We start from the raw sequence: 16,533 nt of genomic DNA, 5'->3' as shown, positions 1-16,533 counted from the left end.
ATAGCTCTTTTGCAGATGGCCCCTCTTTTGAATCCCTATATTCCCTCCTTTGGATCTCTATTGTGGCCGGTCTGCCAGCTTAACCAATATTCTAGCTTTTTCTCCCCTGGCACTTCCCCATATTAAATGATCAGTTTAAGATGAGAAAATCATTTAGGAGAATTAGATATGAGTTATTATGACATTACCTCTCTTTGGTGATCTGTTCGCAGAATGAAAGGAGTCCCCAATAAATAGTGCTTCCATGAGTCTAAGGCATGTAGAACTGCGAGGAGTTCCCCTTTCATATATGCCTAGAGCTTGCTCAACAGGGTCGAGCCTTCAACTTTCATAGCCTATGGCGTGCCCTTCTTGGAGAAAAACAGCTTCAAGGCAATCACCACAAGCATCACATTGGACCTCAAATGGCTTTGAGAGATTCGGTAGTGTAAGCACAGGTTGAGAGATAAGCCTTTCTTTAAGCTTTTCGAAAGCATTGTTCTCCTTGGCAGACCATATGTACCTAACATTTTTCTTTGTTAGGTCATGTAATGCTCCTGCTATTATCAGAACTTTTCTATGAAGCGTCTATGGTATGCACACATACCTATAAAGCTTATTAGTTCATGAAGATTCCTTGGTTTAGGCCATCCTTTTACTACCTCTAACTTTGATGGATCCATTTGGATGCCATCTTGAGAGATAATGTGACATAAATATTGAATCTCTTGTAAGAAAAATTCACTTTTCTTTCAATTAACATAAAGTTTATTCTCTCTTAAGACTTGAAATATTACTTGAAGGTGTTGCTTGTGTTCGTCTAATGAATTAGAGTAGATGATGATATCATCAAAGAACACTCGAATAAAGGTTCGGTGAGGCCTCAATAGCTTCTCCATCAAGCGGTTGAATGTGGCTAGTGCATTGGTCAAGCCAAAAGGCATGACAATGTACTTATAAAGACCAAACGTAGTGCAAAATATGGTCTTTACAATGTCTTGATCAACTATCCTTATTTGATGATAGCCACTTTTTAGGTCAATCCTACTGAAGTAGGTAGACCCTTGTAGCTTATCAAATAGGTTTTCTACCCGTGGAACGGGAAACCTATTCTTGATAGTGATCCTATTTAGTGCTCTAAAGTCGACACACATATGATATGTGTTGTCTTTCTTTTGCGCTAATAGCATAGGAGAATAAAATGGAGATGAAAAAGTCCTAACCATACCCTTCTCAACTAACTCATGCACTTGCCGCATAATCTCTTCTTGTTGAGCTTGAGAAACTCTATAAGGAGGTTTGTTAGGCGGTGAACTTCCTGGAAGAAGTCCAATTGCATGGTCATCATTTCCTCATTTATGTTGGGAGAAGAGGGGGACATCGACTGCTTAAGCTATTCAACACATTCTCCAAAACATCACCATCAACCTATCCACCTCTTCTTCCAATTTCCAAGCGCACACACACACACCTAGACTATGACACACACACACACTGAACATAGAATTGACATAGACATGCTTGTAAGAGAGTGTAAGAGATGTGTAAGAGATGGAGACTAGATTAGAGAGTACACAGCAAATAGAACATAGCATAAGAGAATAGAGAAGATAATCTTCAAGAGAAAGGCCTAAATCTAGCCCCAAACTCCACGGCACCTCTCTCGTGGAGTTGGTATTTAATATATTATTTTTGAGTTTAAGGTGCCAAAAATTGAGGCCCCTCTTTTTACAACCACTTCACTTTTGTAAATGAGTGAAGCTCATTAGTTCTTGCATGACCCATAAGGGGAGTTTCCACTACAAATATTTACAGAGCCATAGTGGCATATTGAAATGAGATTCTAAAATATTGTGCAAATATAAAATGGCCAAGAGTAATTACTGGCACCTCTTCATCAACTCTCCGCATTCCACTTTACAAAATCATCATCAATTCAATTAGAAAATAAATAGACAGCACATAATTAACCATTACGCCAGCTATCCCAATTGCAGCTAACCACTACAACAGGAGGGTGCCCAGTCTCGTAACATCCCTCCCACCAGGGATAGCAACTGTCCTCAGTTGCTCAATAGAGGAATCAACTGGACCGTGAGTGATCGAAGGTGTGGAGAAGATTGGGGAAGTTGCGAAAAAACTTTTTAGGCATCCATTTGGCATCCTCTCTAGGGTGGCCCTTGAAATTCAAAAGGTAACGGTTATAAACCATGCCAGTGCGTGTAGTGGTGGTCTCGAGATCAACTATTTTGTCAAGGATGAGTTGCTCTTTTTGGTCTACAAGTGAAGGTGGGTCTTCATAAATGTGGTGTATAGGTAGGGGTCCTCTAAATGGGCGTAAAAGACTAATGTGAAAGGCATTGTGAATGTGCCAATGTGAAGGTAAGTCTAAATGAAAAGAAACATCATTAATGACAGTTGAAAAATAGAAATGTCCATAAAAACGAGGAGCAAGCTTAACAAAGACATTGGTATCAACACTTTTGATCCTCGTTTTTCGATGCGAAGTAAAACATGATCATCTTCTTTGAATTGGTATGCCTTGAGGTGTTTGTTAGCATGCTTGGTGTAAAGTTCTTGTGAGTGTTTAATGGCAGAATGCACACTTGCATAAATATCATGAAAGTCAGTAGTGAAATCATCATCGGTGGACAGGCACAAGATTAGAAAGACGTAAAGTAGGAGTAGGAAGAGAGTGACCATATACAACTTCAAATGGAGATTTACCCGTGGCAGTGTGAGTGGTGTTGTTGTATGAAAATTGTAGAATATGCAGGTAATCATCCCATTTCTTAGGTTGAGAAGAAACATAAGCCTTTGACAAGTCAATAATAGTACGGTTGGTGACTTCGGTTTGACCATTAGATTCAGGATGAAATGCAGAAGTGAAGTCAAGTGTAGTGCCAAGATTTTCAAACACAGTATCCAAAAAGCACTACAAAATTTTGATGCTCGATCAGAAATAATCACTTAAGGAAAACCATGATGTGGGAAAACAGTCTTAAGAAAAAAAAAGTGCAGCTTGATGTGATATGAGTGTTTTCTTACAAGGAATGAAATACGCTTGTTTACAAAAACGGTCAATAATAGTTCAAATCATGTCATGTTTGTGCACTGTGAGTGGGAAATTAGTAACAAAATCCATTGAAATGTGTTCCCAAGGTCTTTCAGGAATGGGGAGAGGGTGTAAAAGTCCCAAATTCTTACCTGTAGCTGCTTTGATTTTTTGACAAATCAAACAAGTTGAAACATATTGTTTAACATCCATTCTCATAGTAGGCCAATAGAAATCACGACATAAATTTTGAAAAGTTGCAGGAAATCCTCGATGTCCAGCATAGGGTGGTTTGTGCAATTCTTCAATAATTAATGTACGGAAAGGTTTAGTCACACACAATTTTTGTTTGAAATAAAGAAAGTTTTCTTGAATAGTGTATTCAAGGAATGTGTGTATAAAATTATCAAGCATATGCAATCATGTCGTTTTGAAGTCATCATCATGTGCATAAGTGTCAGCCATAGTGTCAAATGAAGTTCTCGTAATGGTTGATAGATGATTAAGTGATGGTCTTCTACTCAAAGCATCAGCTACAACGATTTCTTTACCAGGTTGGTATTGAATGTCGGTCTGAAAACTTTGAATAAAAGAGGCCCACTTAATATGTATGTCATCTATTAAGGGTTGAGAAAGTAAATATTTGATACTTTGTTGATCAATTTTAATGATCAAATCAGTACCCATTACATAGTGTTTTCAAATTTTCAATGCATGTACCATAGCAGTCAACTCTTTATCATAAGTAGTGAACTTTGTTTCAGAAGGTTTGAATTTACGACTTTCAAAAGCAATTGGATGGTTATCTTGCATAAGGACTGCACCGATACCTTTTCCAGTAGCATCAGTGACTACCACAAAGAATGGTCTTTCAAAATCAGGCAATTGCAATACAGGTGCATTAGTCAAAGCATGTTTAAGTGCATTAAATGAGATTTCTTGTAAATCAGTCCATTCATAAGGTGTGTTTTTCTTCAACAGGAGAGTCAATTAGTGTGATTTGTAAGCAAAATTACAAACAAATTTTATGTAATAGCTACAAAGACCAATAAAAGAACGTAGCTCATGCAAGTTTTTGGGTCTAGGTCATGACTGAATGGCTTCAATTTTCTTTGGATCGACATGTATTCCCTTACCCGATACAATGTGTCCCAAATATTCAATTTCAGATTGGAAAAGTGAACTCTATTCAGGATTCAAATACAAGTGATTTTGTGCAAGCAGATGAAATACATGTGTTCAATGTTGTTTATGCTCTTCTTTAGATTTACTGAATACCAAAATGTCATCAAAAAATAAAATCACAAAATCTTGATGGTCAATGAAAATTCTATTCATCATGTGTGTGAAGGTGGCTGGTGCATTTGTCAAACGAAATGGCATGACAAGGAATTCAAAGTGTTCAATTTGTGTTCTAAAAGCAGTTTTGTAGACATCATGTTCAAACATTTTAACTTGATGATACCCTGATTTAAGGTCAATTGTGCTAAAGATGTTTTCCCCTTTCAGTTTGTCTAATAGATCATCCACTCTAGGAATAGGAAACCTATTCTTAATGGTGATCTTGTTTAAAGCCCTCTAGTCAATACACATACAAAAGGTTCCATTTTTCTTCTTGACAAGAAGTACTGGAGCTCTGTATGGTGAACGAATAGGTTGGATTAGGCCTCGGTCAAGTAAATCAGTGATTTGAGTTTGTATTTCTCTGTGTGCGGTGGATTGACACATTAAGGTGCTCTACAAGGAGGTTCACTACCCGGTATAATGTCAATTTTGTGGTCTTCTGGGCATGATGGTGGAATTCTAGGTGACAGATCATGCATGAAACAATCTTTAAACTGTGAGAGAAACTCATCGTATGTGGAGTTACGTGAAGTTTCAGTTTCAACAAAAATTTGATGTACCAATACTAGATATGTTTTCCCCTATTTTCGAATTGCTCTTTTGGCTTGAGTGTGAGAGAGGAGTGGAAAATTTTTTATGTGGTAGTGTTGCTTGGATGGAGACATTTTTATCATTATGAGTGAGAGACATTGTACGTGTTTTATAATTAATCAACGGGTCAAATTCATGATGAAATGGCATTCCCAAAATCATATCAAGACCATGCAATGGTGCTACCAGAAATGTACGTGCTTGTGTAAATTCGCCAATGCAAACTTGAACGGTGACTTGGGTTTCACAATTAAAACGTTGATTATTAAAAATAGTTTTGACCTTGTGAGGTGATGAGATTTTAGAGAGAGATAGTTGTTGTGTCAAATGTGTGGAAATGAAATCATGGCTACTACCATCATCTAACAAAATGGTCACACTTTCACCCTTAACAATGCCTTTGTGCGCGTCTGTCGCACATGTCAGAGCTAGGGACTTGCCGAGCACCGTGTGCGAGCCACGAAGGCTGCAAGCACACAACTAGCAGGCCTAGCGAGCTCACAGAGAGCAAGGGTGTGTCACTCACCTCCCTGCGCTTGTCGTCGTGAAGGATTCCTCGACACGAAGAAGAGGGAGCCGCCGCCGTACTGCGCTCAACCACCTCGCCGTCGCAATGCTCGATCACACACACACTCTCTCCCTCAAGCACACACACACACACACACACACACGCACACACACACACACACACACAATGGAGATGGGGATGGAGATAGGGCAAGAGCACTTCTTCTATTGCACACTGAGAGAATAGGTCAATTTTAGGTTTAGGTGACTTTTATATGAGCTCGCCCCATGCACATTTGGGCGCCCATGCTTAGCCAGCTAACCCTTGTGTGTTCCATTTAGAGTGCGCCTCTCATCGGCGATCACTCTACCCTTTTCCTATTGGACCGACAAGCCCGGTGCTTGACTCTACTAAATAAATAATACGGCGTCCGTCGTAGGCGATAGGGTGTCCGTGAGCCACGAGGGTTAACATGCCCCCCTTCCTGATGTAGATTCCATCCTCGGAAGCTATTGAGTTGAAGCTTGTTATGTCCATGTTGTAGAGCATCTGGATTTGAATCTACAAGGCAAAGTCACTGTTTCAGCAAGCGGAATTATATAGCCATAAATCATGAGGGGAATGTAAAGTACATGTGGAAATGAGTAAATGCAAGATTTATGAAATGTTAGACTGCCATTAAGGACAAATAAATCGCACTTTGAGTAAATTAATTAATCAAGAGTTTTGGGCTTATGGGTGAGTCTATCAATTAGTTAGCTATGACTAAGGTTAAAACAACTACTATAGTACTAGCTAAGCTAAGAAGATTATCTAAATGCAAGATTCCCTAATTGTGCTTTTCAGCTTTGATTAGCCAACTAGCTCTCACAACTGCAAACAAAAGCTTGAAATGTTAACTATAAGCTCGCTAGAAGTCTTTTAAATGTCATTCATTTTTTTTATTTTTTTCTTTTTTACTTTGGTTCACAAACATTTGACGTGTGTGCTTATTTTGTATGTTCGAGGCTTTTTGCTTCTCAAAGAAAAGCGCCCACACTGGGAGCCTCTAGGGCTCTAGTACCATAGACAATACATGTGAGTGAAGTACCAAATCAAGCCCGAATTTCTCTTCCAGCATTAGATTTTCATTTGTGGCACTTATGTTTTTTGCTTCCATTTTCTTTGTATTCTCACTAGTGTTTTTGTTGTTTAAGTGAGCAAGCTTCTCTATGCCTTAAACATTCCTAAGGTCTCAAATACTCATATAATTTTATCAGCTAGGCCTAGTGGTCAAGTAAATGAGTTAACCTAAAGTCACGGTCTCCTAATCTCAAGGCTCATCCATAAGATTAAACTCTAGTTCCATCAACTTAAGCAAAGACAAATTTATACATCTATAATGGCAGATAACAAACGCACTCAAACAAACCATGAAAAATCATTATTAGCAATTATACATATCCACCAACATGAATCATGGAAAGTAGTACACCTGGAGGTATGGAGTTGCTCATTTCGTCGAAGCAGATGTCCACAGCCATGTGGATGGAAATCCATATAAGTCCTACCTAACACATCCAAAAAACAAGCACTATACCTCTAGGAGGCATGTCAGTGCGAAAAAATTAAAACTCCTAGAAAACAAACTCAAAACACAATCCAAACCCCTAACTTACCTATCTGTCATCCCTTTTAGAATCAAGGAAAGAGGATATTATATAAACCGGGTGGCCACCCTAAGGCTAGGCCTCTATCCTCATCATCTAGATAAACGAAATCATTTTCCGTGAGGCCATAGTCTTCCTCGGTCTCTATTATTTCTTCTTCATCATCCTCTTGCGCAAGCGTGTTAATCAAGAACCTCGCGATGCGTGGATACTCATCTTGTGCAAAAGAATAAGCATGTGCCACCGGAGAAACATTCGCTACTGGGTAGGGATCACTAGTTATCCATAGACGTATCAGCCATTCTAACTCCTCAAAATTTTGCTCACGCGCAAGTCTCTCTACCAAATCCCATTCGCAAGAAAGTACCGGGTAGCAAATGTGAAACACTTGAGAAAAAGAAAAAGGGTACCTTTCATCAAAAATAGAAGCGCATGCCTCTGGTAAACTAGCCATCTCTAAGAATACAGATAGATTTGGTTGGGTCTTTAAAACATGAGTTGTTTTTGTGTGTTGCTTGATGTACATGGTGAATTTAGACTTATATGTAGGATCTGATAGGGTGCTCTCTCGTTGCTAGTCGCTCTTGCTCTTTTACTTTTTTTTAAAAAAAATCTTTTTTTGTTTGTTTGCTAGAACTAGTATAAGGCTTTATATATATATTCCCTGTTAAGTATGGAGACTGATTTACCTTGTAATCTTCTGTGGTAAAAGCGCACATTTGTAAGGCCCCCATTATGAGGAGAAGCCATCGTGCGTGAAGGAAAATCACTCGCCGAAAACCAAATTTTTCACGGCCAAGAATCAGGGGCCTTGGGGACAGAAGCCCCCGAGACTTTTTTTTTTTCCTCGCCGAAATATTCCTTTTCGCCGGAATATTATGACTGGATGGCGGCCGGAAAGTGGTCTGAAATCGACCGGTCGGTTGGCCGGTGGCCGGTGGTTGGAAGTCAATGGCCGGTGGCCGGGCCGAATTCAAAAGTGGATTTGTCCACACAAGGCGGCCACACATGGACGGATTGCAAGGTCCGATTTGGACTTATTCACACAAGGACGGCTACACATGGCTACTTCTCATGAGAGAGGGCAACCCTTTTGGCCTATAAAAGGAGGCCATTTCTACACACATTTCATAGAGTGTGAAGTTGATGCAACAAGGTGGGTGTGAGGTGGTGAGAGTGAAGCAAGGCGGGAGCTCCAAAAGGGTATAATCCCTTTGTAAACTACTTCTTGTTTTGAAGTACTAAAGCCATTGAGTGGCTGCTTTCCCGTGGACGTAGCGCACATTGGGTGAACCACGTATATCGTGTGTACTCTCTCTCTCTCTCTCTCTCTCTCTCTCTCTCTCTCTCTCTCTCTCTCTCTCTCTCTCTCTCTCTCTCTCTCTCTCTCTCTCTCTTTCTCTCTCTCTCTCTACTCTATAATCTTGTGTATGTAAATCTATCTCTCTCCATTAAGTAATCTACTCAATGATCTATTTAGCTATGTCTTATTTCCTAACATTCCCTAGGATTGGAGATTGAGAGGTCAGGGAGGAAGGTTGAGAGGGAAGCAAGTGAATGATGGATGTCAGCAAACACTCCCCCCTTCCTTGGGTAGATCATACCTTTTGGAATGATGTCGTCACCTTTTGAAACCAATTGTTCCAAGTTGTTATGGGTGAAGGCTTTAACCAATAGTTTTCGATCGCCCTATGTGTTTCATATAGTTGCAAGGGTGGTAAGGTACTCTCCTATGATTTTATTTGCAACATTGTTGTAGGTGGTGAACCTACAACGGGAGGTGTAACTTCTTTCTTGCTTGTATGGATATGTACAATGGTAGGTGGAGGTTGTGTTGAAGCTTCTATTTGCGTATAGGAACTACATGAAGAGCAAGAAGCTTCATTTGATTTCCCTGTTCCTGAGCTAGCTGAAACAAATCATTCTTTCTTTGGTACCCAAACTAGCTCTAGAGCGGGTGTGTAACATTCGGTGATTTTTTCCTTTCCACGATTTTCAATTTGCTTTGGAGCCACAGGATTGGGTTTACATGGGCCAGGTGACAGGTAAGAGTACAATTTACATTGGGCACCCAGATTTGATCATTTCCTTCATAGTATCCTTGGGCTTCCAATAGTCGTTTAGGAATCCAACGCAATGTTTCTTTACATTTCTTGGAGTGAGTGGGACGTTTCTTATGAGGCTTCCATTTTTTAGCATCAGCCATGGTCACTAAAGAAGCTTTAGGGACCCACTTGTATGTTTTCTTTGTTATATTAGGATGGTTCTTGTGTGTTTCAAGCTTTCTTTCAACTACATTAGTTGAAGCTCTAGAGAGTTGGGCTATGGGGACGTATGGTTCAACCTCCTGGACATGCAATGTCTTGGGTTTTATTTCCTTAGGCAATATCTCAGGGACTATGGCTTGAGTGGTAGGGATAAGAGTTGTTTTTTTCGTTGTGACACTCCCAGTCCCCCAATCAATAGTGCATTTGGTGGCTATCATCCACATGCGTCCTAGGTTTATATTACCCTCCATAGTTCCAGTAGGCATGACCAAAAAGTCTTGAGCTACAACCCCATTGTCATAACTGACAGAAGTGTGCCAGATTCCAAAAACCGTAGTTTTTTTCTTGTTGACACCCTTGACTTGGATAATACTCTCAGATAGAGGTGGCTTCCCTAACTGACACCACACCCCATATGACAGCAGATTATATTTAGCACCCGTGTCCAATAAGGCGTTATATAGCACTTTTCCATAGGCACTATTTAACTCAATAGGGTATCATAGAGACGTGTCAGAGTCCAACCAATCATCCTCTGTTTCAACGTGGAATGCATGTGTAACTCCAAGGTTAGCCTCTCGCTGGCGTCTTATGCGTTGTTGGCACTCTTTCGCCTCAGCTTGAGCTTGTATCTTTTTCAATTCTGTTTGAGCCTTGGCTGTCTTTTTCATTTGGATGGCACGTAGCTCCTCTTGGCTTAAAGGATCATAGTATCTTTTAAATTTGCTCCCATTGAGGAATCCAATGGTTTCAACTCCATCAAGAGTCTCCACACGAATGGTTCCTTGTGGGGTGATCTCACATACTCTATATGGTCCTTTTCCCGCATATTTCAACTTTTTCTTTTCGTTACGCACTCCATACATAAGGACTTTATCACCAACATTGATATCTTTGTTCTTTAGATGATGGTCAAACCATTTCTTCCTCCTATCTTTCTCCACAAGTTCATTTTGCACAGCTAATTGCCTCTCTTCATCTAGCCTTTCAAGGATATATAATCGCTCAACTAAAGAGTTACCATCCCAACCTTCTTGAGAAGCTACTCAAAGACTAGGAACGACAAACTCCCATGGCATAACCGCTTCTTGGCCATACACCATCTTAAACGGTGTGCAATTAATGGCAACTTTGTATGCAGTACGATAAGCCCATAAAGCTGAAGTTAACTTTAAATCCCAATCTGTGCGATGAGCTTCCACCGTTTTGGTCAAGATAGAGATTAAGGTTTTATTGGTGCTCTCAGCTTGGCCATTTGCTTACGGATAATAAGGTGTGGACTTATGGTGAGCTATCATGAAGTTAGTAGTGAGTTCTTTGATTACTCCATTTATAAAATGAGTACCATTGTCACTCACAATCTCAAAGGGACAACCAAATCTTGTAATAATGTTCTCAAAGAGAAACTTGGCAATTGACCTCGCATCAGCCTTTCGTGTCGCCCTGGCTTCCGCCCACTTTGTTACATAGTCAGTGGCAACGATAATATATCGAGATTGAGTGCTACGAGCTGCCGGACTAATTGGGCCTACAAAGGCCAAACCCCATTTTTCAAATGGTTGAGTCACTTTAACAGGATGTAAGGGCATCCTATCTTTTCGCTGAGTGATCTTGTAACGTTGGCATTCATCACATCCTTTTGCAAAAAGTGATGCATCCTTAAATAAGGTTGGCCATCAATAGCCTGATTACAACACCTTTCTAGCTGTTAGTCCCCCCGAGAAATGTCTTCCAGCTATACCCATGTGGGCTTCTTGCAGTATGTACAAATACTCATCCTCACGGGCACAACGTCTCAAAATATCGTCCTTCCCTAGCCTGTAGAGAGTTCCTGCAATGAGAAAGGTAAGGTTCACATTCTTTTAACAGTTTTCGAGCTATGTCCTTATGAATCTCTTTGGGTGGAAAACCATTAATTAGAAAGTTCACAATCTTCTCACTCCATTCAGGTATGGTTTCGACTAGGAATAGAGAAGTATCGGGTAATTCATCATCGACTCCAGTAGGGGCTTCACCATTGGGTATGCGAGGCAAATGATCCGCCATGACATGTCTTTTAGCAGGTCTCACCACAATGGTAAAATCAAACTCAAGGAGAATTAGCAACCATCGTGTGATTCTTCCTGTGGAACAAGGTTTATTTACGAGATACAGCAAGGCTTGATGATCAACATAGAAAACAAACTTGTTGGCCAGAAGGTAGTAGCGAAATTTCTTCACTGCATAAATCATACCTAAACCTTCTCGCTCTGTAGTGGTGTAGTTTCTCTTGTTAGAAAATAAGACGTAGCTAAATATATTTTTGAGTAGATTACTTAGTGGAGAGAGATAGATTTCACACACAAGAGATTATAGAGTAGAGAGAGAGAGAGAGAGTACACACGATATACGTGGTTCACCCAATGTGGGCTACGTCCACGGGAAAGCAGCCACTCAGTGGCTTTAGCACTTCAAAAGAAGAGGTAGTTTACAAAGGGATTAAACCCTTGATAGAGCTCCCGCCTTGCTTCACTCTCACCACCTCACACTCACCTTGTTGCATCAACTTCACACTATGAAATGTGTGTAGAAATGGCCTCCTTTTATAGGCCAAAAGGGCTGCCCTCTCTTATGAGAGACAACCATGTGTAGCCGTCGTTGTGCGAATAAGTCCAAATCGGACCCTCCAATCCGCCCATGTGTGGCCGCCCTTGAGAAGACAAGTCCGCTTTTGAATTCGGCCACCGGCCACCGGCCATTGACTTCCGACCACCGGCCAACCGACCGGTTGTTTTCCGACCACTTTCTGGCCGCCGTCCAACCATAATATTCCGACGAAAAAGAATATTCCAACGAAAAAAAGTCTCGGGGACCTCCGCCCCCGAGGCCTCTAAAGTTGCCCCTGATTCTTGTCCGTGAAAATTTTGGTTTCCGGTGAGTGATTTTCCTTCACGCACGATGGCTTCTCCTCATAATGGGGGCCTTACAAATGTGCGCTTTTACCACAAAAAATTACAAGGGTAAATCAGACTCCATACTTAACAATCTCCCACTTGGAGACTGATCTCCAAACCAAACCTGTGACTGCTTTCCATTCTGGCTTCTTATCCTTGAATGCCGATTGAAGATGAGCAAAAGCTCAACTTCTCCTTGTTGACCACCTTTGTAAACATGTCTGCAGGATTTTCACTTGTATGCACCTTTCCTAGCTTTAGCTGTCCCTCTTCCAAAAGAGTGCGTATGAAGTGATATCTCACCTCAATGTGCTTTGTCCTTGAATGAAAGGCTGAGTTATTCGCAAGATGGATAGCGCTTTGGCTATCACTGTACAAGACACAATTGTCTTGTTTGAATCCAAGCTCTTCTAAGAATCTGTGAAGCCACAGAATTTTTTTTCTTGCCTCCGTCATTGCTACATACTCTGCTTCCGTGGTAGAAAGTGAACCCACTTTCTGTAGCTTTGAAGCCCAGCTTACTGCTGTGCTTCCAACCGTGAACACATAGCCAGTAGTGCTCCTTCGAGTATCTTTGTCACCTGCCATATCTGCATCAGCATACCCTTCTAGAAAAATATTAGTTCCTCCAAAATACAAAGCATTTGTTGTTGTCTCTTTTAGATACCTAAGTATCCACTTCACAGCTTGCCAATGCTCTTTACTTGGGTTGTCCATGAACCTACTCACAACTCCCACTGCATGTGCAATGTCTGGCCTTGTCCAGACCATAGCATACATTAGAGAACCTACCACTGCAGCATATGGAACTTTAGACATATAGGCTATCTCCTCTTGTGTCTTTGTACACATATCCTTCGTTAGTTTAAAATGACCAGCCAAAGGTGTAGAAACTGGTTTTGCATTTTGCATTGTAAACCTTTCTAGTACCTTCTTGATGTAATCTTCTTGAGATAGCTTTATTGTCTTCTTCGTCCTATCCCTTGATATTTTCATACCAAGTATCCTCTTTGCATCACCTAAATCTTTCATTGAAAAAGATTTGGACAGCTCCTCTTTTAGGTCTTTGATGTCCTGCATGTTAGCACTTGCAATCAACATGTCATCAACATAAAACATTAGGATGATGAATTTCCCATCTCCCAAATTCTTCGTGTAGACGCAGTGATCCGAGTTGCATCTTGTGAATCCATGATCCAACATCCATCGATCAAACTTCAAGTACCATTGTCTTGATGCTTGCTTTAAACCATACAAGCTCTTCTTTAATCTGCAAACCATTTTCTCCTTACCTTTTACTTCATACCCCTTTGGTTGAAGCATGTAGATTTCCTCCTCTAAGTCACCGTGAGGGAATGCCGTATTTACATCCATTTGCTCGAGATTTAGATCATGAGCAGCCACAAGGCTTAAGACAAGCCTAATTGAGTTCATTTTTACAACATGAGAAAATATTTCATTGAAGTCAATACCTTTCTTTTGAGAAAAACCTTTTACCACAAGCCTAGACTTGTACCTTTTCTTCCCACCTTCTTCTTCCTTCAGCTTGTACACCCATTTGTTTTGAAGTGCCCGCTTACCTTTAGGCAACTCAACCAACTCCCATGTTTCGTTGCGATGTAGTGAGTCCATCTCCACTTGCATGCTCTTCGTCCATTGTTCTTTGGATTCATGTTGCATAGCTTCTTCGTATGATTCCGGCTCTCCAGAATCTGAGATCAAGAGATGGTTGAAGGAAGGAACAAACCTTTCTGGAGGTCTACTTGCTCTTGTAGATCTTTGGGGAATAGGTTGAGGCTCCTCATTTGCTTGACGTTGTTGCACATTGTCACCGTTTGCAGTCCTTGAGTCTTCACCGTCCTCAAGCTCCATGTACTCATCACCTGTTTCTTTTGTTTGTTTTCTTTCCAAGTAATTTTTGTACATATTTTGTTCGTTAAAAATTACATCCCTACTCCTTAAGATTTTACCATCTTCAGGATTCCATAGGCGATACCCAAAAGTCTCCTTCTCCATAGCCAATGAAGAAACACTTTTTGGACTTTGCATCTAGCTTTGATCTTAGGATTCTATCTATGTGCATAAAAGCATCACACCCAAACACTTTGAGAAATGCATAATTCACCGGTTTACCTGTCCATGCCTCTTCTGGAACTACCCCATCCAATGCCGTTGAGGGTGACCGATTGATTAAGTACACAGACGTACTTACAGCTTCCGCCCAAAGCTCAAGCGGTAGGCCTACATGTAGCCGCATGCTTCGTGCTCGTTCCATGATTGTCCTGTTCATCCTTTCCGAAATCCCATTTTGTTGAGGTGTCCTTGGGGTTGTCCTTTGCCTCCGAATGCCATTGCTAGCACAAAAGCTTTCAAAAGCTTGGCTACAATATTCGCCTCCATTGTCGGATCTGAGGCATTTAACCTTGGTACCTGTTTCATTTTCCACAAAGGCTTTCCACCTTTGAAATATGGAAAATACATCGGATTTATTCTTCATGACATAAACCCATGTTTTTCTACTCACATCGTCTATGAATGTTACATAGTACAATGAGCCACCAAGTGATGGTGTACTTGCAGGACCCCAAACATCAGAATGAACCAACTCAAGTTTTTTATTTTTTCTTTCATTTCCTGATTTTTGAAATTTTACCCTCTTTTGTTTACCATAAACACAATCTTCACAGAACTCTAAGTCCACTTCTTTCAAACCTGGTAGAAGCTTCTTTGTTTGAAGGATTTGCATTCCTTTGGCACTCATATGCCCAAGTCGGTAGTGCCACACCGCACTGTCAGCTTCTGTAGTTGCTGCACAAGCTGAAGGTTGCATGCTAACAGTACACAAGTAAAGTGTACCGACTTTTTCTCCCTTGGCAACCACCAAAGATCCCTTTGAGATCTTCCACCGTTTGTTTCCGAATGCAATGTTGTGACCTTCATCGTCCAATTGTCCTGTAGAGATCAAGTTTTTGCGAAGAGAAGGAACATGCCTAACATCTTTAAGCTTCCATTCATTTCCGTTAGCAGTTTTGACAAAAACTGTACCTTTGCCGACAATCTCACAAGCTTCATCATCTCCCAAGTATACATACCCAAAATTACCTTTGGTGTAGTCTTGGAAATGTTGCTTGTGTGGTGTTGCATGGAATGAAGCCCCGGAATCTACTATCCAAGAATTAGACACATTGTCTAATGAGAGAATTAGAGCATCTTGCTCTACTTTACCTGCCACATTGGCCTCCAATGTTGGCTTGTTGTCTTGAGACTCTGTCTCCTTCTTCTTCTTGGACCAGCAATCTTTCTTGACGTGGCCCTTCTTGCCGCAGTTCCAACATTCAAGAACTGACTTTGTGCGTGACTTGCTCCGCCTTGAGCGATCACGACCCTTTTGGTTTTTGAACCTCTCCTTAGGCCTTCCTCTTGTTTCCACTGATAGTGCAGCACTTGATGATTCTCCTGTGCTTCTCCTTCGCATTTCCTCGCTTAGGAGAACACCCACAACATCATCAAACTTAAGAGTATTTGTACCAGAGATAGAATTACTTACAGCCATCACAAGGCTGTCCCAACTATCCGGTAGAGATGATAGTATAAGGAGAGCTCGCACTTCGTCATCGAAATTGATTTTCACCGATCGAAGTTGACTTATGTTTGTGTTAAAGTCATTTAGGTGTTCTGCAACTGAACCATTCTATGCCATCTTTAGATTGAACAAGCGCTTCATAAGAAATACCTTATTGGATGCCGATGGTTTCTCGTAGAAGTCGTCAAGTGACTTCATCAAGTCCTCCGTGGTCTTCATCTCCAAAACATTGAAGGCCACCGTTGACGCCAAGCTTAACCGGATTGTTCCCAGTGCCTTTCGATCAAGGACAATCCATGCTTCATCTGCCATTGTTGCGGGCTTCTTCGCAAGACCGCCTAGTGGCAAATAGAGGTCCTTCTGGTAGAGATAGTCTTCAATCTGCATCTTCCAATGTTGGTAGTTTTTGCCGTTGAACTTCTCAATCTTGAGCTTCCCTTCCTCCGCCATAACTCCCACTCAATTCAAGGAATCCTTTCCTTGAGATAATTTAGCTACGAGCAAACCTTGCTCTGATACCAGTTGTTAGGAAATAAGACGTAGCTAAATAGATTTTTGAGTAGATTACTTAATGGAGAGAGATAGATTTCACACACAAGAGATTATAGAGTAGAGAGAGAGAGA

The sequence above is a fragment of the Adiantum capillus-veneris genome, chromosome 19 (genome assembly GCF_014529385.1).
Source record: "Adiantum capillus-veneris isolate H3 chromosome 19, ASM1452938v2, whole genome shotgun sequence".
In the NCBI taxonomy this organism is placed as follows: domain Eukaryota; kingdom Viridiplantae; phylum Streptophyta; class Polypodiopsida; order Polypodiales; family Pteridaceae; genus Adiantum; species Adiantum capillus-veneris.
This window is presented reverse-complemented; position numbering follows the sequence as displayed.